The sequence below is a fragment of the Coptis chinensis genome, chromosome 9 (genome assembly GCF_015680905.1).
Source record: "Coptis chinensis isolate HL-2020 chromosome 9, ASM1568090v1, whole genome shotgun sequence".
Lineage (NCBI taxonomy): Eukaryota > Viridiplantae > Streptophyta > Magnoliopsida > Ranunculales > Ranunculaceae > Coptis > Coptis chinensis.
The window spans coordinates 11,557,554-11,584,334 of record NC_141464.1 but is presented as its reverse complement, the minus strand read 5'-3'; the positions used below and the strand labels follow the sequence as shown (position 1 = coordinate 11,584,334).

The 26,781-nt window shown below is 43.1% G+C and overlaps 1 long non-coding RNA gene and 1 pseudogene across 4 annotated transcripts; one reads left to right on the top strand and one right to left on the bottom strand.

Moving 5' to 3' along the window:
* The first annotated feature begins 5,394 nt into the window (after window positions 1-5,394).
* LOC147474757 (sphingolipid delta(4)-desaturase DES1-like) lies at window positions 5,395-25,273 on the top strand (annotated as a pseudogene).
* On the bottom strand, window positions 6,078-9,983 carry LOC147474758 (uncharacterized). Of its 4 annotated transcripts, none has more exons than XR_015208847.1 (5): window positions 8,819-9,978; window positions 7,611-8,648; window positions 7,000-7,080; window positions 6,717-6,894; window positions 6,078-6,304 (listed from the first exon to the last, which is right to left on the bottom strand). It is a non-coding gene; the product is annotated as an uncharacterized LOC147474758 (long non-coding RNA). The 4 variants fall into 4 exon arrangements; XR_015208848.1 differs by having other exon boundaries at window positions 8,420-8,648; window positions 8,819-9,967; XR_015208849.1 differs by having other exon boundaries at window positions 6,717-6,872; window positions 7,000-8,648; window positions 8,819-9,983.
* Window positions 25,274-26,781: the final 1,508 nt, after the last annotated feature.

Here is a 26,781-nt window from a genome sequence, read left to right as displayed (position 1 = left end):
TCTAACCCATCTCTCACATTTCGTGGTGTGGTTGTTTTTGGATAAAGCTTATTTCGTGGTGTGGTTGTTTTTGGTGTTTTTGGAGAAGGTTTATTTCTTGATTGGTATGGTTGTTTTTGGTGTTTTTGGAGAAGGCTTATTTGTTGGTGTGGTGTGGGTATTTTGGGTTGGTATTTTTAGAGAAGACTTTTTCTTGGTGTGGTGTGGGTGTTTTGGGTGGGCGTAGTATTTGGTTGTGACAAGACCCACTCCTCATGATCACGTTGAGAATGTTCAAAATGAGATGGATCTCGCTTTGAAGAGTTCTCATCTTCAGTTGGAAGCTTTCTGCTGCATCTATATTTCGACCGACCTTTGGTTTTTGCTTTCTCACGAGGCGGTACTAGCCATGTACTTTCTGGTACGACAATCTCCATAAGCTTTCTAATCATAACCCTTTGCTTTTCTTCAGAAACCATTGCAAACCTATTCATGAACAAGTCCATCGAAGGTGTAACATTGGGACCAACACCCACTGACACATTGGGAGAAGCAAACAATGTTTTCCAAAAGGGGTCGATAGCAGTCAAAGGGAAGGACTGCTCTTGCTCTTCAAACTCAATTAATTCATGAGCACATGGCAGTCCATGGCTCGTGCGCAAATAACACCAACACCTGATCTCTCAATCTTTAACACGCTTTACGCGGGTATCTATTTCTTCAAATAGCAAGTCCAAACACTTGTGTGAGACAAGGCCTTTGAGTTCACGAAACAAAGAAATTCGGTGGTGGTGTTGAGTTACAATCATACTTCTCTCGAAGGTAGCTATAATCTCGGACATCTGGATCTCTAGAATCAGATGGATTAAGTTAAACATACTCAAAAAATCGTGACAGTTTGCATTTCCTAGTACACGCTTCACCTGAGCGTGAGACCCTTAAAATCTATTGGTCGTTGTACTCCCAAAGTGAATGTGTTGGTTAGTCCAACAACATACGAATCGATCATTGTGAGGAAACCAAGTCTCTCGCAAATAATTAACAAAACTGCAGTACTCAACCCTATAATATTTTTCCAAACCATCCCATCTACGCTGGAAAATAACCTCTGTCTTCGATTTGACTACAATGTTCCACGAGAATTGGGCCTTCTCTACAAGTTCTGTAGTTGGAAAAATATCGTAATATTTTGAAAGGACGCACGTAACGATATGCCATCTACATAGATGCTTGTGTGTGTTAGGGAAAATTTTGTCAGTGGCACTCATCAGGGCCAAGTCCCTGTCAGACACGATCACGGATGGGCTTATGTCACCAAGCAAGCCGCTAAAATGATGCAGGGCCCACTCATAGTCGACTGTTATTTTAGACTGAAGTAGCACCTGACATACGGTGAAAGACTTCCACGTTGAACTCACCCCAACAAACTGTACGAAAGGCCACCGATACCTGTTAGTTTTGTAAGTAGTGTCTAACATGAAAACTGTTGAAAAGTCCGATCCAACTTAACACCTTCTGGATGGGCCCATAACAACCCCGTTATCTCCTCGGTATTCTCATCCTGTCTCAACTCCTCAAAATAATGTTCTTTTGCTAACAACTCACGCAATCTCTGCAATTGTGTGAGACCATTCATATCTAATTTCCTCACCTTCTGCCTTGCAGTGTAGACTTAGGATATACTAGATATGTTATCATGATACTTATTCTTGATGGAATCCAAAATTTGTTTAGGCTTTATTCCACACTTACTCATCTCTGACAAGTACTCGAACTCTGGAACGGTCAGACGAGTAGCAAATGCATGTCCTTCAAGGGTATTCGCCAATACATGGTTGTGAATACTATTTCTAACTTATATTTTTCAACTATCGATAGTGCCGCATTGGAAAACACCTTTTAACTTAAATGGACATCTTGATTTCTTGGTTCCCGACCTTCTCTTATTAGCCCTCCCTTCGCCTTCCTTCTTGTGTGACCGATACACACCCGAGCACTCGCAAGCCAAATTTAATCTTGCTACTCGGTTTCCCTTGGCACACTCTGACTTTTCAATGACCACAACAACATTAACTTGTCTTCCTCTAGCGGTTGCCCAACCGATTGCCTCGCTACGTGTATGAAAGACCTAAACACATAAAAAAACAACAACTATTATTATTAATACACTAATAAAATTACATTTAGAAAATTAAAAAAAAAATGAAATCAATGCATACTCAATCATACCTCTTCCGTAATAAAAATTTATGTTGTATTACTTAAAATCGGTGGACAATCCACATCATTCGAGTTTGCAGAGGATCGGTTCCCGGATATCGGCAAAGAATTCTACATATAGAAGAATAAAACAAAAGTCTCAAACAATTTGCATTTAGTTTCAAAGTCACAAAAAAATGAACTTTTAACTAAATTTAGTCCAAACGACCCAGCCATGTAGTTTCATAAAGGGTCCAAACGACCCAGCCATATAGTTCTATAGTGTCCCCAAACGACATGGTCATGTAGTTCTGTAGTGTACCCAAACGACCCAGCCATGTCGTTCTACAGTGTTCCCAAACGACCCAACCATGTCGTTCTACAGTCTTTCCCAAACTACTCATCCATGTCATTCTATAGTGTTCTTCCCAAACGACCCAGCCATGTCGTTTGGGCTTTGGTTTTGCATTCATTCAAGTGTTTTGCATCCATTCATTCATTCAATCAATCAAGTGTTTTGTATTCATTTTAATTATATGTTGTTATCTCATTATTTAGGTTTGCACTTTGTCGTCGACGATTTCTCGGCATCTCATTTGCTCGACTAGTCGCATTTTCAAATTCTTCACCTTGACCTTCAACATTTTGTTCCACTTCTTCACTTTTAACATATCTTCTATTTTCTCCTTCTCTAATTTGTTGTTGCACCTCAAACATTACCTCAAATGCTTCTTCTTCATCTTCATGTTCCATTTAGATAAACTTGTGTATTCTAATATGTAGAGAAACTTGAGTATTCTATGTAAGGAGTAAGAATTTTGATAAAAAAAATGAGCAAGGAGGAGTAATGAGTATTCTATATATATTTGAAATTTTGATATATTTCGAATAATTGAGTGAAATATATTTGTAAACCCTAAACTCTAAACTCCCCCAAACTAGTTTATTATTCACAATTGAATAAAAAAAAAATGGAAAATAACAAGTTTAGATATAAAATAAATTATTATTTTAGATTTGGATAATTGAGTGAAATGTGTTTGAAATTAAAATTTTTTTATGTCGGTACGAAATTTGTAAACCTTAAACCTTAAACCCTAAATCCCCAAACTAGTTTATGATTCAAAATTTGAAAAACAAAATAAAAAATAATAAGTTTAGAAATAAAACAAATTATTATTTTGAATAATTAATTAAAATATGTTGGTACGAAATTTGTAAATCCTGAACCCTAAACCCTAAACCCCAAACCCCCAACCTAGTTTATGATTCACAGTTTTAAAAATAAAATAAAAAAATAACAAGTTTAAATATAAAACAAATTATTATTTCAAATAATTAAGTGAAATATGTTGGTAAGAAATTTCTAAACCCTAAACCCTGAACTCCAAACCCCAAACTAGTTTATTCATAATTGAAAAAAATAATAATAACAAGTTTAGATATAAAACAAATTATTATTTCAAATAATTAAGTGAAATATGTTGGTACGAAATTTCTAAACCCTGAACCTTGAACCCTGAACTCCAAACCCCAAACTAGTTTATTCATAATTGAAAAAAATAATAATAATAACAAGTTTAGATATAAAATAAATTATTATTTTAGATTTTAGCATGTTTGATTACATGTTTTAACTTGGTTATACAGATATGTGACTATGTCATAACAGATAAAGAGTGCAGAGTGCATGTTGTGTTGGTGTAATTGTGTTGTTTCTAACCCAATTGTTTTAAATTGGATTTCAATTTTCCTAATTCAATTGGAATGTGTTGATAGTTGATCATTACTAATTCAATTTTGCACATAATTGTTTAAATAAATTATTTTACACTTATGATCGATTAATTATTTGAATTATAAGAAAAGTGTTAGTGTTTATGTATAAGAAACGTGTAATTAGTGTTTATGTCCAAACGACTTCACCATATCGCCCCATATAAGTCCTAAACGACCCACTTGTATGTAATACCAAATGATTAGCCAAATCTAAAATGTACACACAAACGATATGTACACTCAAACTACGTGACCACATCGTTTGAGTGTATACTCAAATGATATGGCCAAGTCGTTTGAGTGTATACTCAAACGATATGATCACGTCGTTTTGGTATACACTCAAACGACTTGGACATATCATCAAATTGACAAAAGCATGAAACGAATGCTTACATGTGTCATGTCACATTTGAGTATAGCCTCCAAAAAATGTCTGAAAACGAAATAGTTTGAGTGTTAGTGTGCGTAACACTCAAACGACTTGTCCATATCGTTTGAGTATACACTCAAACGACTTGGCCATGTAGTTTGAGTGTTACTCAAACTAACACTCAAACGATGTGACCATATTGTTTGTGTGTATACTCAAACGATATGGTCAAGTCGTTTGAGTGTACGACGATATGGTCACGTCGTTTTTATTTACACTCAAACTACTTGGCCAAGTCGTTTAAGTGTAAACAGAAATGACCCAGAGAGTTTGTTTTGGCGATACCGATTGAATTGGTTGATAAGCTTGGAATTTGATGACAAACTTGTAATATGACAAATTTGTTAAAAAAAAAAATTTGAGGGGTTGAACAATCCAATTTGATGAGTGCCCGATGGAATCACCAAATTCTATGGACTCTTCTTTTGAATCGTTTCTTACCCAGTCAATCATGGAACACAACCACGTAGAAATTCAAGGAATCTGCTTTCTGGTAAACTTTAAGGTAACCAAGAGAAATAGTTGAAATAGGTGATGCCAGGATGATAAATGAAACTGGGGACAAATTGACAAAAGCATGAAACGAATGCTTACATGTGTCATGTCACATATCTGGAACGTATCTAAATTTCCATATTTGACATTAAATGGGTCATGGCCTCCAAAAATGAATGACTTGCTGAAAACTGCGAGAAAGATTTTGCATGTCATTTGTGTGCCCCAATATCACCACATTTTTGGGATCACAAGATCTTCATGGTTTCTTAAAATAAGCCTAATTGCCTAAAAGTACCTAAAAGACCAACAGATTATATACTCCTCTCAAAACAACTCTTAAAAAAGAACAACTCTATACTCTGAACACACACACATTAGTACATTACAACCTGTTTATTTGCTCCGCCCAAACTAAGAAAATATTCTTCTGTTATTTTCTGTTCCTTCTCTCTGTCTCTCTTACCTTAAACAACACATCTGTTTTGAGAAAAGAGAGAGAAGGAGAAATGGGGTTGGGAGAGAGAGACAATATGGAAGGAGTAATGGCAACAGATTTCTTCTGGTCCTACACAGATGAACCACATGCTTCAAGAAGAAAACAGATTCTCTCTCAATACCCACAAATCAGAGAACTCTTTGGACCTGATCCATGGGCTTTTCTTAAGGTTTCTTTCTTTCTGTTTCTGTTTTCAATGCCATTTCTTCATGTTGTTTCCATTGCATGCAATGTAGTTTCATTTAATGCTTGTTTCTCTGTTTTCCTCTGTTTTTCTTCCTCTATAGCTCTATAGCGGGAAAAAAATCATACGTTCTTGGATTCTTGCTTTTCCATTTTTACTGCATTGTTTATATTACATAAACTAGTAAACGGGCACGTGCAATAGGAAAGAAAATTGGAGTGGAGAAAATCAAAAGAATGAACACCATGTAAATTAGAATAGTAACATATTATATTTGTTTGAATGGATATATTATGTAACATGTTTTAAATTAATACAGGTAAAAGTCTGACAAAAAACTTCAATAAGAAAAAAACACTTCAATACGCTAGTTGTGTTCTTTGTCCGATTCGATTTTGTTGCTCTGCCATAGTGCAAATAAATATATTCGAAGAGGTATTTAACAGCCTGTAATTTAGTAAATATTAGTGCATATACCACAAACTAATTTACCAAGAAAATGGGTATTATGTTGATGAAATTCGCAAATGAACTCTTGGTTGTTTGGCATGAGTGCAGGAGCATGAAAAATTAGAAATTGAATTCTTACAAATGATTGATGTAATGTAATAAAGTGGATTCAGCTCTAATGTTTGCCTGATTTTCACGATAGGCCTTCTGATAAATTGCCCTTGAGAACAGAAGAACTCCTCCACATAGGCCTTATAATAAACATAGCCACCAGGTCCACCCCATCCTGTGAAGAATGCATGTTAGTAACTGAAACGACATACTCATGCTAGTTCTCATAAGAGTAGATATTAACATAATCCTCAAGTGCTACAGGTTATTTCATCCAATAGCTCTCCAAGAGGAATCCCAAAACGAAAAAGAAAACGGAATGCATCATCCACCATAGTTGCTGAAAAGAGAAGATGGCAAGGGACGTCTCTTCTAAACAAAATTTACATAGATACCAAAGAAATGTATTCAAAAAGAAACATAGGTTTTCAACATGTCTTTTTAAACGCAAAAAATCATCAGAAGTTCACAACTCCAAATAGACAATGTGACGGTAATCTGATATAAAGAACATCTCGTCATTTCTTCAGTAACAACAAAAGATGATGCTATAAGATGGTGCATGACTTAAATAATATACTACTCACCAACAGAAGGAGAATCAGATTTTGCTGCATTAACAGATGGGTGGCTGTTGATGGTCAGAAAACCCTTCAAATTAATGCTTCCCAATTGTTCATTAACGATCTTTGTCTCTGCCTGGAGACCATTTAACTCTGACCATGGATTTCTTTCAAGTTTTCCTAGGCACCATTGCATAAATATCTGATGCATCAAGAACCAAATGAGGAAATATGTTCTCATGGAATTGTTTAAGCTAAAGAAATTGGAAGGCGCAGTAATACTATGAAATGGAAATGAAAATCATACATCATGAATATCTTCAACGGATTTTAGTGACATAGTCCATTCTTCTTTAAGTTTCTTGTCACGTGAGCGTGGTCGCATAAACTGTCACAGAAGTTACAATACATTAGTGGATTCTGGATGAATCAATAGCCAGAATGGCAAAAGTAGAGATAAAGAGGTTTGAAGCCAATGGACAATCCACAGACTACATCTAGAAAATCCCATAAGCATTTGAGACACACATAGAGAAGTAAATAATTATTTAAGAATACTTGGAGCAAAGAAATAAGCTGAGAATATCAAAAGCCATCCCAAGTTCTTTCTTATATTTTGATTGATAAGCTAGCAACATTGTGAAAAATCATGGTACAATTTATGACAATTGTACTTCAACTCTCGAGAAAAATCACACAGAACCATTATAGAGCATACAATTAATCCACATGACGACCAAATAACACCCAAAAAAAAAAAAAATACTCTTTTAGTATTGAATCATATTGAAATAATACTCTTTTAGTATGATTAGCGTGCAACACTAAATATTTGTGACCTAATTGCTTACAAACAGTTATTTGAAAAAACAAAATGAATATAATGCATGAAGCATGAAGTCAGTCAAGAAACTAAACTAATTCAAAAGAAAGCTCGCTCTTGACTCCACAACAGCAAATGAACTCCTTTCACCAGTGGGCCTTGGCATCCTATTCTTATCCCACCTATCGATCGGAAATATTGCCATCCCACCCCGAGAATCCCGGATTTGAGTCTATTCTGATTTCGCTACACATCAACACTCGAACTTTGAAACTGAATCCCTATGAACAGGCACTGCATCTGGGATATCCGGAACGGAATCACTATCACTTCTCGCTTGTGGTAATAAACAACTGGATCAGCACTGGTGTGACTTCCATTGCCGCTACCTACCGGAAAAAAAAACTCGCTTTGGTGCGGAAATAACCTCTGCTCTTTCCACCTCCGCTTCTGGTTCAGATGCAAGATGTTTGGGAAAATACGGGAACTAATTAAAAGAGATGGTGGAAAACCCAAAAATAGATTCATAGGCGAGAGTTTCAGAACGTTGTTATTATTAATTTTTTTTTGGAGAAGAAGAGGGACGGGTTTTAATTGGGATATATCTGCCAAAAGGAAGTTTATTTTTTAGAGTCTGAATGAGGAGAGTTTAGAGAATTTGTGTGCCATTTTTTTTTGTTGTGATTTATGTAGCGATGGAAAGGTGCGTCTGTTGGGTTTATTTTCCATTGTAAGTTAAGTGATGGAAAGGAGAAATTTTTGCCAAGTCAGCAATATTTTATATAATGTAAAAGAGGGAGAATGTGCAGTGCGAGTTACAGACAAAATCACACCTGGTAGTGTTTATATAAGACAGCTCCTGCAAAAATATTCAAACATGCACATTTTTCATCTATATGTACACCTGTAGTAGGCTAGATCAGGTACGTCCCATCTGTTCACCCATGTCGGTCTTCCTTGGATCACTAAAAACTCATTGTTGGGCCAATGTTGCTCCAAACATAGCCGCTTTATCTGCCACGATATTCACTTCTCTGTAATTGGTTGTCATCCTTTCAGCTTGCAGCTTTTCTTACATATATTTCACCTTGGATGGGTTCTTCATGGCAACTTGTTTTCGCCAAATAAGTGAACTGCAGCAACAGAATCAGATTTAATCCACAAGTAGACCCAACCAATGTTAAATTGCTCATTCTACACTCTCTATCATAGCTATACACTTGGCCAAGTATTTGGACTCATAATTTTCTACTCAGTACCAGTAAGAAGTTCCCCATGTCATCTCTGAAGCGAGCACCCATACCTGATATCCTGGGAATTCCTCTCAATGCACCAACAACATTGATCTTCACAACTCCTTGCTTGAGAAGAGACCAATAGCAACTTCGGGTTCTAAATGCAGGTTGTGGTCTTGCTGGTAGTCCCATTGTTCAGAATCGTATCATCTCTTGTACCATCAATATGGTCTAAATCAATTTCTTATTCTGAATAATTTCTTCCTTCTGCACTTCCAGCTGCCTAATAAGACCAGTGATCCTACAATCTCTTCCTTCAGTTCTCTTACTAAGAAATCCTCTCTGGAATCAACTTTTTTATCCCGTAACAGACATCTAAGAAATATTAGGATGTAAAAAACCTTAATTAGCCAAGAACTTGTGAAGTGATCCGAGCGCAACTGTCATTATAGCTAACTTATTTTTAAATAGACAACAGACTGCCTATCATAGTTGCAGGGGAAAAAAAAGGAATTCAACATAAATGTATTTTATTATTGAAGGGTGTGAATGTTCCTAGCTAAGTGAGAACAAATATAAGAGCAATTCTATAGAAATTTTGGAGTTATACAACACAAACTGTGGCTAAACTTTTGGAGTTCACATAGAGTATGTCTTAGTAACAAATAATGCATTAAACTCTCGGGATAATCACCACAGACGAAAATTGAAAGGAACACGCTTGAAAAATGGGAGTTGTGAAACACACACCCCTGGATTAACTGTTGATAATGTTGTTGCAGTCTGAAAGTACAATAAAATCACTCTAAATACAAATCTGATCTAAACAAAAGATAAATGAAATCTGGGAAAAAAAAATGCTAGTAAACATAACTCAAAAGCGATGGAAAAAATGAAATTGGGAAATAAACTATGGGCTAAAAAGAAGAATATATGGGTGAGAGAAAACAACCCTTTTTGGTGGTTGTTCCGTTTTAATTTAGAAAATGAAAGACATGAAGTGAAAGAGCCTTGATTGTTTGAGAGTCCATTCATTTTTCTTATACATAAATATCCATAAATAAATCAATATCATCAAACTAATGCACATGAACGTGCCTTGATGCTATGCACATGCATGAAAGGGAAATGGCAAAAGGAAAATGCTATGTGGACTTTTATTAAACTGTGAACTATATAAAATAGATTTCAAACACCAGTTCTTATTTCTTTATCTATTAAGACATTCTATGTAACAACTAAGAGAAGAAGAAAAAAAAGGCAGAGACAGTACTTACCAGGACATAGCGGATCACATCGTTACTTGCAAATTTATGATCAACTGTCCAGAATCCCATTTTGAACGGCACTATTGTAATTTAGCAGTCCTTCTAAGTTCTAACAGCGACCACCTGTGTTTGACAAAAATACGAAAGCCTCAAACCGATTCTGGGAAGCGCTAACTGATTGATATTAAACAATCTAATAGTAGCAAAATTGACGTGTAACTAAACATAAAGTTATTCAGGCATTTTTTCAAACAATTAAAAGTTATGTGGAAGAAAAATAAGGAAGAAGCATAAGAGAACGAGACGGGAAGAAAATGCAATCAAACCTGTTTTTGAAGATCGCCATGGAACATCGTACTTATCATTTTATCTCTTTTTAGCCAAATCTGGAAACGGGGTCTAAATGGGTGAGAATAAAATAAGGAATTAACGAATTTAAAAAAAAAAAAAGTGATGGAGTTTCGTTATTTTGCTGGAGAAAGAAGATTTTTTTTTTCTTAGTGTTAATTTTTGTACTGTAGATAAACTGGTAAAGTACTCGAAACGGTGCGTCTGTTTCGGGTTATTATTCAGCTTATAATTCTGTCACTTCATTTTTCCCAGTTTACCCTTTTTACAAAGAGTAAAAATAAAGTAGCTGTGTAACTTTCCGGTATCTTTTGAATTAAAAACTTTGGTGTAAAACCGGAAATACGGGAACTAATTGGAACTAATAAGATATATCTCTCAAAGACTCAAATGGGTGGTGGGTTTTGTTACTTTTTCCTTTATTTTTTGTTTTTGGCTTTGGTTCATCCATGGTGCAGTTTCCTATTCAAGATTCCTGTTCTAATCTGCATTATTAAAATAGATGACATGCAATGTTAATTAATGTTAGATTTTGCGTGCTTTGTTATTTAACGCGTACCTTAGGCTTTGTTGGTTCTGTTATGCTAGAAGCATGAATCTCCAATTTTATGCAGTTTCTCACGCTGCAATTTGTGAATAAAAGAGAAATGCTTTAAAACTTATAGCAAATGAAGTGCTTGATAAGCTTCTGGTTTTAATGTTCAGGAATCACACATGACGCACGTATATCTCATTTTTGTCTAGGAAATGTGGTTCTTCTTAGTTTTAAACATGTTGATCAAATAACTCTGCAGTTTTGCTCTACTAAAGTGCTAGGCTTTAATATTTTAGTTCTTATTATACCTAGCTTAGGTAGATAATATCTAGTTGAACCCTCAGATTTAGAGTTTCTACCGGAACCTACTGTAATAGGAGAGATTTGATTATTATTTGAAGTGATAACTGTGTCAAGTACTTTAGTCCCAATTCGGACAGGGAATGTTTGAAGCCCCGAGCTATTTGCTTAAAGTCACAAGTTGTTTGAAGGTCGATACACTTTCCTTCTTCTTATAGAAGCTACTGAATTGTTGGTATGCTCATTGTAGGGGAGTGATATTCTCTATCCAGCACGCACCTAACATGGTGGAAATAACACATCGACCTATGGATACAGGTCGCATCCATGAGCCAGTAGAACGCTACATACAGATCGCAATATCATGCGAACTACGCTAGGAAGTGACACAGACCTCCTATCCATAAGCAATCATGACTAAAGGGTACTTGTACATATCTTGACCGTCAGCCACTGGTCACGGCCGCAAGCTACTTGTACAGATTGCCGCTCCACATCATTACAGCAGACCTATGAGAACAGTTCTCACGTGCTATCCTAATCTCCACCCCTCGTTTAGGACATCCTTTACACGTGGAGAGCAAGGATACACTCTCAATCTCTATAAATACCTCTCCTATGAACTACGCCAGACCTGATTCTACTCTCCCCGCACAACCCGAGTAAGATCGTGAGGCGGTTCACTCTCAAGTCGAACTTCGATCTCATCTAATAATCTATTCCGTCCCCGAGACCGTTTGTAAGGAAAACCATATCACACCTTTACATTGGCCGCCGTCGTGGTCTCGATTACTTGAGAAACCGGACCATTTCCAAACAAATCAGAGCCAAAACTCTCAAGCCCACGAAGCATGGCAAGCCTCGGCTCAACTCCACCTTTTAGCGGGCCAACTAGGGACGATTGAGCGAGCAAATAGCCGAGCTCGGGCAAGAAAACATCACACTCCGTGCACAGGTGGACACACAGAACCCACTAGGAGTCACCGCAAAGGACGACGTCATCAACGTCAGTCAATAGATCACCGAGCTGAACCAAAGGCTCGACAAAAACATGGTAAAGAAAGATTCCACCCAGATAGTGCAAAAGATGTTGAAAACCTACCGCGCATCTCTATTTGTTGCTGAAATACTGCACAAAGTCTCTCCTCCAGACTTTGTCCAACCACGGTTCCCGATGTACGACGGCCGCACATGCCCAGGCCAGCATATAGCACGATATGTTCAAAGTCTTGCCCTCTACAGCGCACCAGAGTTCGACCATCTCCACTGCAGACTATTTCCGGCGAGTCTAAAGGATGGCCCACTCGATTGGTTCTTCTCCCTCGAGGCAGACTCCATAAAAAGCTTCGAACAGCTCACCGACCTGTTCGCAAGCCAGTACGTCCACAACAGACGTAAGAAGGGTGATCTCAATTCACTCTTCCAGCTCGCTCTTGGCAAGGAGGAAACCTATAACTCCTTCCTAAGCCGGTTCAAAAGCAGAACTCTTGGACATGGAAAGCGGCCTCAAAGAGTCATTTGCCATGATGGCTTTCACAACCGCCTGCCGCCCCCAATACCGACCTAACTAGATCTCTCCGGAAAGACCAGCTAGAAACGCCGGCCGAGCTGTACGCTCAAGTTGATAAATACATCAAGCTGCAAGAGGGTCTGAAAAAACAAAACCAAGAAGAAGAAGAAACAGAAGAAGGAGAGGTTTACGAGGTAGCATCATCCTCTAAAAAGCGTCGCCGACAACAAGGACAACTCTCCAAACCCAAACCAAGCAATGGCTGAGAATTCGCCGTGCTCACCAGATCTCCTAGTTACATACTAGAGAAGATCAAGCGAGCTGCCTTCTACCGACCGGAGATAAGGCAGCCAGCAGATCGCCCCGACCAGCCCTACTGCGCGTTTCATCGCGCCAGATGCCATGAGACCGATGTGTGCTGGGGGCTCAAGCATTATTTGCAAGACCTGGTCGAAGCCGGGCACATCAAGCAGTACACCAATATTCCCGACGGCGACCTCCGCCACAAGCTCATGGCCCGCAGAATACGAAGCAGGTCCCCACCCCGACGGAGCGATCCGCGGTCCCAAAGTCGTCCTCACAGCAGAGGACGCTCCAGAGAACGCTCCCGTCAAGATCGCCGTCAAACATCAAGAGGTCGCGAGCATGATAGAACCATCCACATGATCACACTCCAGGATGATTCCGTCTCGAGTTCGCGAGAAAAAAGAAGGCGCGTCGGTGCCCTCCATGAAGTGTACAACTTTTCTTCACAAGCCGCTCCCGCGCCACGCAGTTCAGGACGTAGAACAGGAGACATCACCTTCTCAGAGGCCGACCTCAACAAGGTCTGCCTCCCGCACAACGACGCACTCGTGGTCCACGTCAAGATCAGTGACTGGACCGTCAAGCGAGTTTTGATCGATCCTGGCAGCTCCTGCGATATTTTGTTCTACCACACGATCCAAGAGATGAACCTGCCAAAGTCGGTCTTCATAGACCCCATCGCACCCCTCTTCGGATTCAACGGCTCCAGGGCCGATCCAATAGGAGACATCATACTCCTAGTCTCGGTGGGCTCCCGAGAAGACAAGGTGAGCTTCAATACGCGTTTCAGCGTCCTAGATACCAAGTCGTCCTACAACGCCATTCTAGGACGACGGTGGATCCATCAAATGCAGGCAGTACCGTCCACTTTGCACCAAGTACTCCGTTTTCCGGGCCCAACGGGAATGATGGAGCTTCGAAGCAACCAGCTCGAGGCCCATCATTGTAATCAGGTCATCGCAGCAAACAAGATCGCTGAACCTCCCATCACCGTCGGCAACGAGCCCACCAAAGCCTATCGATGGCCAAAGACTTAGTGGTGAAGAGGTGAGCCCAGACAAAACAAAAGCCGGGGGCTCCAACAAAACTTCCTCTCACCGGCTGGATCCCGACCGCTACCAAGGCAGCTGTCGTACCAGCATTGCAAATCCTTGAGGTCGCCTCAGTGGAGAACGTCGCGTGCAAACAAAGTTTCGAGGTCGCACTACCAGCTCTCATACAACCAGTGAGTTGCAAACAAACCACCCGGTTTACTGTTGTCGGCGGCAATTGTCACTTCGACCGACGTTGTCGTAACCACGGAACGAAGCAGCTCCAGCTCTTACGGCTATTCCAGCCAGTCATCAGACCAGCCCAGCATCGGCAAAGTGCAATCCTCCAGAGAGCACTCAGAACGCGTAGAACCAAACACCGACTCGAAGCGACGCAAGTGAATTGGGGCGAAGGCGACCCTAAACTCGTCTATGTCGGGGCTAACCTCGACCCCACACTTAAGGCTCATCTTGTAAATTTTCTGTCTATGAATAAAGATGTGTTCTCTTGGTCGTATATCGACGTGCCTGGTATAGACCCTAGCATTGCATGCTACCGGTTAAACGTCAACCCTGGTGCCAAACCAGTTCGACAACGACCTAGAAGATTGTCTTTACGCTTTCAAAAAGCAGTCAACGATGAGGTAGATAAACTCAAACAAGTAGGTTTCATCCGGAAGGTCGATTATACCCAGAGTGGGTCGTAAACATAGTGGCAGTTCCGAAAAAGAATGGTACAGTCCGCTTGTGCGTCAACTTCACCAACGTCAACCAAGAAACTCCAAAAGACAGCTTCCCACTACCCAGAATCGACCAACTAGTTGACCAGACTTGTGGGCACGAGCTGCTCTCATTCATGGATGCATATAGTGGGTACAACCAAATACCACTTGCTGAAGAAGATCAGGAGAAGACCCCATTCATCACTGAGCAAGGAATTTATTGTTACAATGTTCTCCGGATTCGGTTGAAAAATCACGGGCGACATATCAACGACTTATGGCCGACATGTTCCGGGACATGTTAGGAGATACCATGGAGGTCTACATCGGCGATATGGTTGTCAAAAGCAAGAAAGCGCAGCGACCACCCTCACTCACCTCGAAAGCAAGCGTTCTCCAAATTCTGATTTAACCGGAATGAAGGTGAACCCGGAGAAGTGCCTTTTGGGCGTCCTCGGAAAATTTCGGTTATCGGTCTCGCCATGGCGAGGTATCGAAGCAAATCCAGACCAAATTCGGGCATTCCTCGACATGCCCGACCCGCAAACAAAGAAACAGATACAAAAGTTGTCAGGTATGGTCATTTTGACTCAACCGATTCATATCAAGAGCATCGGACAAATGCCGGCCGTTTTTACGGATACTAAAAAAGGCGAGTAGTTTTCATGGAACGATCAATGCCACCAAGCATTCTCCACTCTTAAGGAATACCTGACAACACCCCCCATCTTAGCTAAGCCGTGCCAGACGGAGAAACTCACGGGGCTTTATCCGGCGATATCGGTTTAGCCATCGGTTCGGTCCTATTCAAAAGGAACACTTCGAGAAAAGCCGATCTACTTCACAAGTAAGACACTCACTCCGGCGAGAGAGAATTACTCCCACATAGAGAGTAGTCCTTGCTTTGTTATACTCGGCAAGAAAATTCAGACCTTACTTTCAAGCCCATCCAATCAAAGTACTTAGCGATCTCCGGTTGAAGAGGATCCTTCACAAAGAAAATAAGACCACTAGGATGGCAATATGGGCAGAAGAATTGGGCGAGCACCACATGGACTTCGTCCCCCTTGCGTCCGAAGGGTCGGTCGTCGTATGATTTCCTAGCAGATTTTCGGTCGGCGACCCTAATGGTGAAATAGAAACGACAGAGGTCGCACCCCAAAAGGCGAACATAAAAGCGACGGTCCCTCCCTACGTCGATGGTTCCAATAACCCGTGGCGGTGGTATCGAGAATCGTTTTAGTATATCCCGAGGAACTATGGTGGAGAAAGCGGTCCGCGATCGACCGCGAACTTCCAATAACGGAATGAAGCACTAATAATAATAATGGGTCGCGGCAATCCCATTTCGGTGTAAGGGAGATCCAAATCTTTAGTGACTCGCAACTGGTCGTTCGCTAGGTCGCAAAAGAGTACACTACCAGCGAAGGTAACCTTTCCAAGTACCTTCAAGTTGTTAATGATCTGCTTCCTTCTTTTAGCAGAGCTACGATACACCATTTTTTGCGTGACGAGAACCGTCACGCAGATAGCCTAGCATACCTAGCGACCCAGACACCGAATTGTGCCCCTAGACAACTGACCATTGAAGTGGTCGATCGACCAGCTTACCAAGCGGACCATGTCTTGGCAATCAGCGACCTGTGCCCACTCTCTAAAGATCAGATGAGTCAAACATGGATGCAGCCTATTATACAATACATCCAGCACGGCACACTTCTAGATGAGCGTACCAAAGCCAGAAAGGTCCCACACCAGGCACGTAGCTATTGTTTGTTGAATGACAGGTTATTCCGCAAGTCCGCAGGAGGACCTCATCTGAGGTGCATCAGTCCAGAGCAAGGTCAGTTAATTTTCGCCGAGATCCATGAAGGAGAGTGTGGCAATCATGCCGGAGGTCGCTCATTGGCCCACAAAGCGATCTCCCAAGGATACTTCTGGCCCCGTATGCAGATCGATGCCAAATCGTATGTCCTCAAGTGTGTCAAATGTCAAACATTTAGTCACAACATCATACAGCCAGCCCGCGAATTGATCAACATCGCGAGCCTTTGGCCGTTCCACATGTGGGGCATGGACATTATGGGACCATTCATCTCTCAGAAGAGCACCGGCTTCCGCTTCGTCCTTGCTGCCACAGATTATTTCACTAAGTGGGTCAAAGCAATTCCATTAGCACACGTCAAAGAATCACATGTCAGGAATTTCATTTGGACTCATATCATCACCCGGTTTGGCTTACCACACACACTGGTGATGGACAATGGCTCCCAGTTCAAAGGCAAAATAGTCAAAGAGTTTCTGGCCAAGTGGAAGATCGTTCATGCCTTCTCTACGCCCGAAGATGCACCCAAAGCAATGGATGGCGGAGGCAAAGCAACAAAGCCATTCTAGAGAATCTGAAGAAGAAAATTGAAAAGAACAAGAGCCAATGGCCAAATTAGCTCGAGAACATACTATGGGCTCATCGCCTTCTGACTTCGCTCCGGACGGCGAATCACCATTTTCCTATGCTGTAGTGCGAAGCCGTCATCCCCACCGAAGACGACAATCACGACAACCCGATCGAGCTTGTCGAGTCGGGCCTAAATGACTTCGGTTTTAGCTCGAGAGGTCGACCTCCTCGAGGCGGTGCGATCTAGCGGCATCGAGTAGCATCCTACCAACAAGTCCTAAAGCGATCCTACAACAAGCGAGTACATCCTCGATCTTTTCAACACAGGGATCTCGTTTTTGAAGAAAACTCAAGATGACTCAAAAACTAGCACCAAGCGTGGGAAGGCCCTTACATAGTGGAGCGTCGTTGGCAATGCAATGGGCGTATTGGATTAAAACCGGAAGGGGAGTTCTTTTATTTTGCCCGCGACCTTGGAACACATACTTACTAAAAAGCGGTTTAACGGTAGTGGCATTATGTATTGTAATTCATGTCCACATGTACTACAAGCTCAAGTGTAAGCTACTGAAGATTGTTATCATAAATTGCGGTTTTTTTTTACTCGAATCTCCAAGCTAAGCCACTCACACCACAAGCATCATACACACGCTCTCAAGTTTTGATATAGATAACGCTCGAGGAGCTTACGGGGCTCATCGCCTCTCCGAATCTCGCTAAGTTGAGGACTTATACTCCTAGGATCAACACATCGAGAATGCTCTCAGGAGCAAAGAGCCGGGGGCTACATACACTCTCAGCGGCGAGCGGCTCTCGGGAGCTTACTTTGAGGGCTCATCGCCTCTCGAATCTCGCTAAGTTGAGGACCTATACTCTAGGATCAACTGGTCGCGAGCGGCTCTCGAGGCAAGCAACGCCTCGGGGGCTACACACGCCTCTCATGGCGAGCGTTAAGTTCTCGGGAGCTTACAGGCCCATCGCCTCTCCAAATCTCGCTAAGTTGAGGACCTATGCTCCTAGGATCAACTCGGTGAAATGGCTTCGAGAGCAAAACGCCCTCGGGGGCTACACGCGCTTCTCAAAGCGGCGAGCGCTCTCGGGGAGCTTCGGGGGCTCATCGCCTCTCGAATCTCGCTAAGTTGAGGACCTATACTCCTAGGATCAACTTCGGCGAGAAGCGCTCTCGAGGCAGCAGCCCTCGGGGGCTACACGCTCTCGAGCAAAGCGGAAGCGCTTCGGGGGCGTCGGGCTCGGGCGCCTTTCCGAGTTTCACTTTCGTTGAGAACCTATACTCCTAGAACCTACGTAAAAGAGCGGCTCGGCGATGACCAACACGACCTCGGGGAACTTCGAGGAGAGGCCCGTTCCCCGAAGCCTAAGCTAGTCAAACACTTACATCTCTAGATCGCTCTCCGAGCAATACTAAACAAGCATAACACTTTACGAGAACACATCGGAAAACAAGTTCAATGAAATAAGTAAGAAAGTAATACCTACAAAGCGGTCAAGCATAAGATAAACATCAAGCATACAAAGTACCATGGAGCTATCTGACAAGTTTTCGATAACCGGTTCAAACCAACCGATCTGGCGGGTTTACCCGGGAAATCCGGATCGGACGGTGAACGAGAGAAAGCAAAATTAACGAACTGCCACTTTCGTGGAGACCAGTTCTCAGTATTGAAGAAAAGCAAACTGCGCCGGGGCGGCTGAAAACACAGCGACTCTAATGTTTAACCCCTTGTAGGGGCAAAGAAACGAACCAGATCATTTCAACACGAACCAGATTTCTTACCAAGAAGCAGAATCAACATCACGGAGCACCAACCACATGCTTGTCCTGAGGAGCAGCGCTGGTCGAAGGAACTAACATGCCTCGCGGCCCATGAACAACGCGCATACCGTCCCTTGAACCCCATACGCCTTAGTCGGTGACAATACTTCGTCCGGCTTGGCATACTCACTACTGGGCCGTGGTATACGGCGCTTTTGAGCTTTGCGAGCAACCGGCGACATCGCTTAGCATACTTCGGTGACTTACGCTACCTCCATTTGCGGCTCGGCCATCTCGGTGACCGACCCTAAGCGTTTCATCAAGCGGCAACAACGGTGCTTTCGCGATCATCGCGTCAAGTTTCCTCTTGTCGGCCCCAGTCAGCTCCGCGCCAAGCATCATTTCGACGGGAGTTGACATCGATATCGATACGTTGCCTGGCGTTCTTGAGTTTATCATACCCGACCCGAAACTACAAGGACGAGTCATAATCGGAATCACTTAAGAAACAAAGTTTAATTAAAGGCGATAGAGGAATACTCACCAAACAACTTCGCCATATCCATAGTCCCCCCGGCGTGTCCATGTCTTCATCCTCGACTCCATTTCGGTCCCCATTTAACACAATCCCCTTGGCGGGCTAGTGGCTATGGAAGCGAGTGGAAGCGCAATCGATCGAAGCGTTTTCTGATGCGCTTCTTCCCGTTCTCCCCGCGTGGTAGAATTCACTCCCCCGTCCCCAACCACGAGGGGCGAACCCTCACTAGCGGCGTGGCGACCTTGACCCGGTCGTCGCTTCCCTTCAACAACCCGATGGGAGCATTAAAAGCTTCATTGCGGCGGCGACGGGCGACTGGAATAATGCCGCCCGTCGGCGACCCGACCCCCTGGATCGTTTGCTCTTCTTGCCACCGGACCGCAACGGCTTTCCTCTTACAGCGGTCCCCATGCACATGAGGGCCGGAACTCCATCTCCTCCAGCAGAGGGGAACTTCGCTCGACACTCCTTCTCCCTCGGCGTAGGGCAAACACCGAGCCATAATGAAAGGCGAACCACGAAAACAAAACAAAGATGGTCGGAGGCGACCCGGTAACTTCTACGTTCACAATCTAAACGAAAGCAAGAAAAGCGTGCGAGTAAAAGGCAAAGCAGAGAGAAACCGAAGCAGGTAGGAAGGAGAACAGCCGCAGTAGGAAGAACAAGAAGGGCAAATGTCGTTGCTCTCCCTAGACCGTCGTATTTATTCTCACGAAACGTCTCTTCCCAAGGCACACCATTATGGCATCGAGACACCAAGCGCCCGATAACTGGCAGCCATCATTTCATACCCGACCGCCCACATCCCGACATGCCGTGCCGTGCCGCGACTATAGCTTCGGGCAGCGCCCGATGCGAAACGCCGGCCCTCATCAAGATGAGCGACTGCACCAATTAGTTCATAACAGCAGGGCTGCGCTTACAAATATAAATATTCTCTCATACACAAGGCCGACCATAAAGGGAAAGAGCAACAAGATTCACATTCATACAAGGGCGACCCTAGCGACAAGAAGGGCGCCCAGTTCATAGATCAACCGTCTTTGGCGAGAATACTTTCAGGAAATCCAAAGACAATTAAACATCACATCGTAATCAATAACAAAGGAAAAAGCGAGCTGCCGGAGTCAACCTAGGAAACCGGCTCTATTGTTTACGGCCGGAGAGGCCCATTACAACCCGCATGTGCTAAACAAATGTTCTAAACATTTTCACCTAAATCTTCTCAAGAGTAACGATCAAAAGCAGAGGCGGGCTTGGATCACGGGAGGGCGCCCACAACCTGCCTCGGCACCAACCACCGGGGAGATGTTTGGACCCACGAAAGCTGCTTTCACTCATCGGACCACCGAGGGAGGGTGATTACGATTGCGAAGAGGAGTGGTGAAACTTACTTGGCGATTCAGCGTTCGAGCTTCGCCCGAAGTCCGGCGTTCGGCTCCTCCTGCGGGTCGTCCATTTTCCTTTCCGGCTCCTCCACTTCGGACGGATGGCGAGATAGGCTTCTTTGGCTTTGCGAGTGGAAGTCTTACATCGTTCGAGCATAAGTGTTTGCAGCGGCTAGTTGGCCCCTCAGCGCCTCCACCTCATGCTTCAACTCGATCGACTCGTTTCGCGAGAGGTCCCTCTCGAGTCAGGCGGTGGTGAGGCCTCGGCGCATCGATTCGGCCTTTTACGCCTCTTTTGCATCCTCGCAGATTCGGCAATTTCGTCCCTTAGCGACTCAGCGTCCACTTTCTCCAATTCAGCGATCGGCGGCCGTCTAAACCGGTACCCGGTGATCGGCTGACATTTCGCGACAACATATCACGTTATTATCAAACAATAGCATGTAGGGCAATAACCAACATCAGAAAGAGCGCAAAAAAGTTACTTACTAGGCACATCGCCTTGTCCATCCCCCGAGGTTCGACTCCGGCTCCTTAGCATCCAAGTCCTTCCTATCACCGTCGGGTCATCCCTCAACCGAGGCAAAAGCGGCTATATAGGCGGACTTGTAAGCTGCGATCGGACCTCCTCACATAGCGTTTTCTTCCGGTTACCTCGTCAATGTACATCGAGGTTGCGCTCCGGTTCATCCTTTCCGATCTTGGGGTCGCCCTTTACCGATCTCCCTTCAGACCGACCTTTCCCTTCATCTTGCGGAGGATCTCCAACAACCTTAGGTCGGCGACCTCCGGGGCATCCTCACCTAGGGCTGGCGAAGTCGGGCATCGGCCCTCGCCCCTCGAGCTGCGAGCGCCCTTCCCCGATTACGCACTTCACCACCACCGCGGTTTCGGCTACCCTCGCAGCCTTTGCGGTCGATACTGCGGAATGTCGAAGAGAACGTCGTCCACATCAAAGGGCGTCCTCTCGACCCTTCCCGCCCGGACCGAAGGCCCTAAAGACTTCCAGCGGGTCGCTTCACCCGATCTGGCCGGCTTTTCTTTGTCTTCAGCGTCACGGATCGGCTTTTACGCTTCTCCATAATGCTTTCTTTCTTCGACGTATTCCCCACTCAAGTTACCCTGCTTTCGGGCCTACGCTCTACTTTTTTCCCGGATGGCGGGTCCTCCGCTCTTCAAAGAAATGCGCAACCGGTAGCAACGTTTTCAGCTCGCGACAAGCTAGCGAACTTCTCGATCACTTGTCGACTTGACTCCTTTTTCAGGCGGATATCTGCGATAGGCAACAAGACAACGGTTTCAATAAAAAGTTCAACAAAACCAAGTTGACCCTAACCGACAACGCGGCTGCTACCCACCGATAAAGTTGTATACTTTATGGTTCCTGCCCGAACCAGCTATACACGATAGCGTCCTACAAAGGAGCGGCGGTCGTTTGTCCCCGACTTCGTTACTCTTTACCGTCCATAAGCGCCCGACAGTCAGAGCTTCGTGTTTTGCGAGGCTAAAGTTCAATGACCTAGATCGCTTTTACGAGGTAGTGCTTTCGATCACATCGGCGACCTCGATTCGGTACTCACCTGGCGTTCAAGAGGTCAAACACCTTAAATAATCACCGCGTGTTCCCCACAAACCGAGCGAGCCTTGCCATAATGGTTCGGGAACTTTCAAACCAACTTGGAGAACGGCGGTATCGTCGTAATGCGCCCTCAACTGTCCCTCGCGGATGATCACCCCATGATTGGGTGGGGTGTACCTCTCACTAAAACCGGGCGTTCGACGGGCTCATGGATCTCCGGATCGCTAATGGTTATCCCATATTTCTTTCTCGGATATGGGGAACGCCTCAAAGCATGTTTATCCACGACCCTAGGCGGGGGCTTTTGAAGACGGCGACCCTCACCGCGACTGAAGTAGCTTCAGCCCTACAGCTTCTGATCGCAGATCGAGCCACATTCCCAACGCTAGCCCCCTCAGCCGCCTCGCCTTCATCATCACTCTCAACCATCTCACACACAGACTCATCCTTCTCCTCACCTACGTCATCCTAGCCAAGAGAAACTTCGCGAACCTCATTAGATCGAGTGTCATCGGAGTCTGACATTGTCTCTTCTAACCTTAACAAATCTAGCTACTAGTATCTAATAGGGTATCCTAACAACTCTAGCGCAGAGGCTTAGCACCAAACAAGAAGAAGAGGTTCAAAAATGGCAGAGAACTAACCTGAAGGATGACGCGGTAATGAAGTTCTGTCTACCAGACGAAGCAGCCAAATGAAGTCTCAGCAGAGCAAGTGAAATTTTTGAGCAACCGCCCCTCCAGTTTCCAAGGCATCATGATTACACCCTAGCCCTAGCTGCCCACGACTTCCAACCAACTGTCCTGTCTTTTCACATCCCGAAAAAATGGGGCGCCACGTTTCTTCTCGCAGAATCGCCGGATCCGTCACGTCGCACTGCCGCGTCAAAGCGTTCACACCCACTAGCTCACATGGTTAACCACGAGCCATTCCTCACAAGTCGTTGGAGATTTCCACCTCTCACATACTCCGCAGCTTTATCCCGATCTCTCGAAGAGGGTCGTCCTCACAACCTACCGAGGAGTCCCAATGTGTAGGGGAGTGATATTCTCTATCCAAAGACGCGCTAACATGGTGGAAATAACACATCGACCTATGGATACAGGTCGCATCCATGAGCCAGTAGAACGCTACATACAGATCGCAATATCATGCGAACTACGCTAGGAAGTGACACAGACCCCCTATCCATAAGCAATCATGACTAAAGGGTACTTGTACATATCTTGACCGTCAGCCACTGGTCACGGCCGCAAGCTACTTGTACAGACTGCCGCTCCACATCATTACAGCAGACCTATGAGAACAGTTCTCACGTGCTATCCTAATCTCCACCCCTCGTTTAGGACATCCTTTACACGTGGAGAGCAAGGATACACTCTCAATCTCTATAAATACCTCTCCTATGAACTACGCCAGACCTGATTCTACTCTCCCCCAGACAACCCAGAGTAAGATCGTGGCGGTTAAGCTCTCAAGTCGAACTCGTCTCATCAATAATCTATTCCAGGTCCCAATTGTTTGTAAGGAAAACCATATCACACCTTTACACTCATGATCAAATCAAACAACTGTTTACTCATTGACATATCTATTTATGTATGATTTCCTTTAAAGTCGAACTGGTTCTGCATTAGATCTTGTTAAATTATAACTATGATTTATTCCATTGTCATACCACTCCTACATTTTGTACAAGTTGTTGAAATTTGGTGTCTCAGAGTGCTGGTGCACTTCAACAACGCAAGGAATCTTTGGCACACTTGGATGATTCATGATTGTCTAGGTAATTACCTCCATCTAGTTCCGCATTTGAGCCACAGTTATCTTTGTAAACTTGTTTAGGTACTATATGTAAACCTCTAATTATATGTAAAGATAAAACCTGAAACAACTCTCACTACATGTTTAGTAAATCCTATATATTGGGTTGTGAGATTTATGGTATTAAAGTAATCATATCATCTGTACCTTCCCCATTTTCTTATTTTCACCTAATCCTTGTTTTGCTTCTGTGCAGATAAATTTAGTTGTTACAGTATAACTATGGACTGCCACTTCTCTTTATGATTCTGGATGGTTGAAGATACTAGCGGTTGCGTACTTCTTTGGTTCTTTTCTCATCAAAACTTATTCTTAGCAATCCATGAGTTGAGCCACAATCTTGCCTTCTCAACCCCAGTATACATGCAACCGTTGGCTTGGGATTTTTGCTAATCTTCCAATAGGTGTCCCTATGTCCGTCACTTTCCAGAAGTACCATCTGGAGCACCACCGCTATCAGGGAGTCGATGGCATTGACGTGGACATTCCCAGCCCAAGTCCCTATGGGTTATCTTCCAGCTCTTCTTCTATGCCTTCAGACCTCTCTTTGTCAACCCAAAGCCCCCAGGATTGTGGGAGTTCACTAGCTTCATCATCCAGCTTGCTCTTGATGCTGTTATGGTTTACTTCTGGGATTGGAAGTCTTTAGCTTACATAATCCTTTCCACATTTCTTGGGGGTGGAATGCATCCAATGGCTGGCCACTTCATCTCAGAGCACTACATTTTCAAACCAGATCAAGAGACATACTCATACTATGGCCCACTAAACCTGCTAACATGGAGCGTTGGTTACCATAATGAGCACCATGATTTTCCTAGAATCCCTGGGAGCAAGCTTCACAAGGTGAAGGAAATTGCACCAGAGTATTACGAGGGCTTCAAATCATATAAGTCATGGAGCCAAGTTATATATATGTATATTATGGATCAAACTGTAGGACCTTACAGCCGAATGAAGAGAAAGTCATCCAAAAGCAATGCGCCGGTGAAGAAAGTTGAGTAGGAGTTGTATTATACATTAATATTCATTCTTTTGATTTTTCAGGACTTCATTTGTTTTAGTTCCTATTAATTGTAAGATTTGAGGCCAATGTGTTCTTCAACGAGAACACGATCACAATTAAACTCTTTCCACCTAATTTATAGCTGCATTTTGGCACATAGATGAAGAACTTTCAATGTACTCTTTCCTGACAACTATTTTGGTCCTGTTGAAGACAATAATTTATCCTACTACTCACACCTTGTATGGCATGTTGTTTGTTGTCAAGGGTATTGTGGTACTCAAGAGGATTTACTAGGGATTTGTGTTAAATGATTGATAGAATAGATTCGAGATAATGGTGGTTACAAGATCGGTCTCTTTCTCTCTCCATTATCTTCTTCTCCTATCCCACTCATACATGTAACATTCAACTTATAGACAAATATCGACTCTTATGTTGATATCTCGATATATAATAAAATGCATGGGCTGAAATATCGGCCTTGACGATATTTGCCCACGACATCACTCTTTTTTGAAACTTTCAACTTTCACATTTGAAATTTTGAATGTTTCGATAAGAACCACAAAAAAATCTATTTCAAAATTCAAAACATTTGGAAAACCCAAGCGGCTACTGTTGGAAGATGAAATGTCGGCCCAACACAAAAGCATGCATGCGTGACTCCGTGTTAAACTTCCATATTGTATTTACTTTAATGCGTATAAGGCTAAACCCGAGCCAAATAATAAACATTGGGAGTTATGAACTCATGCCCAATGTAATAACCGGACATTGCTTATTACTTGAGGCCCGGATAAACAATAATTAAAATCAATCAACTAAGCCTAAAGTAGTCACGTTCATCAGGAAAATGACAAAAATATAGTCACGAGGATTTAGAATAATTAATTACCAGGATTACGGTGGACCAACTACCTTCCTCACTCCCCTTCCCCAGATTCACCGTAATTGAGTTTATTGGTCACACACTACTTGGTGAAGTGATTATTTTACTCTTCTAAGCCGTGTAGTAGATCTCATCTAGTTTTATTATTCAATTGCGTTTTCGAACAAGGCATAATAATCTATAGACCAAACAAACATTTTCAAAACTCCAAATTGCGAAAACGTATTCCGATTGTTTGAGCATCTACTGCATCGTTTGTGCATTTTTAGGTAGTTTTGCTAAAGTGCATTATACTGCATTCAAGCACTATAAGGTTTAACAAGCATAAAATTTACTCACATAAAAGAGCACGTCGTCCTAGACATACTCCTATCTCTCATCCCCCATCTTCTATCTTCTACAATGGCTGACGAAGTTGTGCAAGCTGAAGAGTCTCTCTCCAACTTCTACACACCGTTACAAGATGGACCCATCTTTATACGACTCACACCGCTTACGAGCGATTTTCACATTCCACCAAACGTGTTCAATCTTCTACCCATCTTCCACGGGTTTGAACATGAGTTACCGTACAAACATCTATGCCGGATACATGAAGTATGCAATATTTTTCAC